We start from the raw sequence: 512 nt of genomic DNA, 5'->3' as shown, positions 1-512 counted from the left end.
GGAATTACTAAATGGGACATGTGGAAACTCATTGGCTGCTGCTAATTACTCCTGAGTCATTCATTAATCTGATTTTACTTAATTTTTGTTAAAGACAGTTGTTAGTAAAAATCTTTCCTGATTTTGAGAAGTCAGCAAATCTTATCAGGTTCACTTCTATTTGTTCAGTAAGGCTGAATGACCTGGAAAACTAGCAGATTAAAAATGAGATGAAATGTAAGGGCACAAGGTACAAGATCATGAGCATAAGGAAAAGAACAAGAAATCTAGCATCCCAGTGGTTAACAAAAGCTGTTAATAAAGAAACAATGATAATTAGTAAGTATGGCTAAAATATAATGAGTATATACCGAGTGACACACAAGTCAAGTTTTGGAAGGGGCCCAAATCTCTTATTCCTATTCAGTTGCTTACTGGCAGCTTTTTCATAGAATCATAGAATGTTTTGGGTTGGAAGGGACCCCTAGAGCCCATCCAGTCCAACCCCCCCGCAGGAGCAGGGACACCGCTAA

The sequence above is a fragment of the Egretta garzetta genome, unplaced genomic scaffold (assembly GCF_000687185.1).
Source record: "Egretta garzetta isolate BGI_Z169 unplaced genomic scaffold, ASM68718v1 scaffold607, whole genome shotgun sequence".
In the NCBI taxonomy this organism is placed as follows: domain Eukaryota; kingdom Metazoa; phylum Chordata; class Aves; order Pelecaniformes; family Ardeidae; genus Egretta; species Egretta garzetta.
This window is presented reverse-complemented; position numbering follows the sequence as displayed.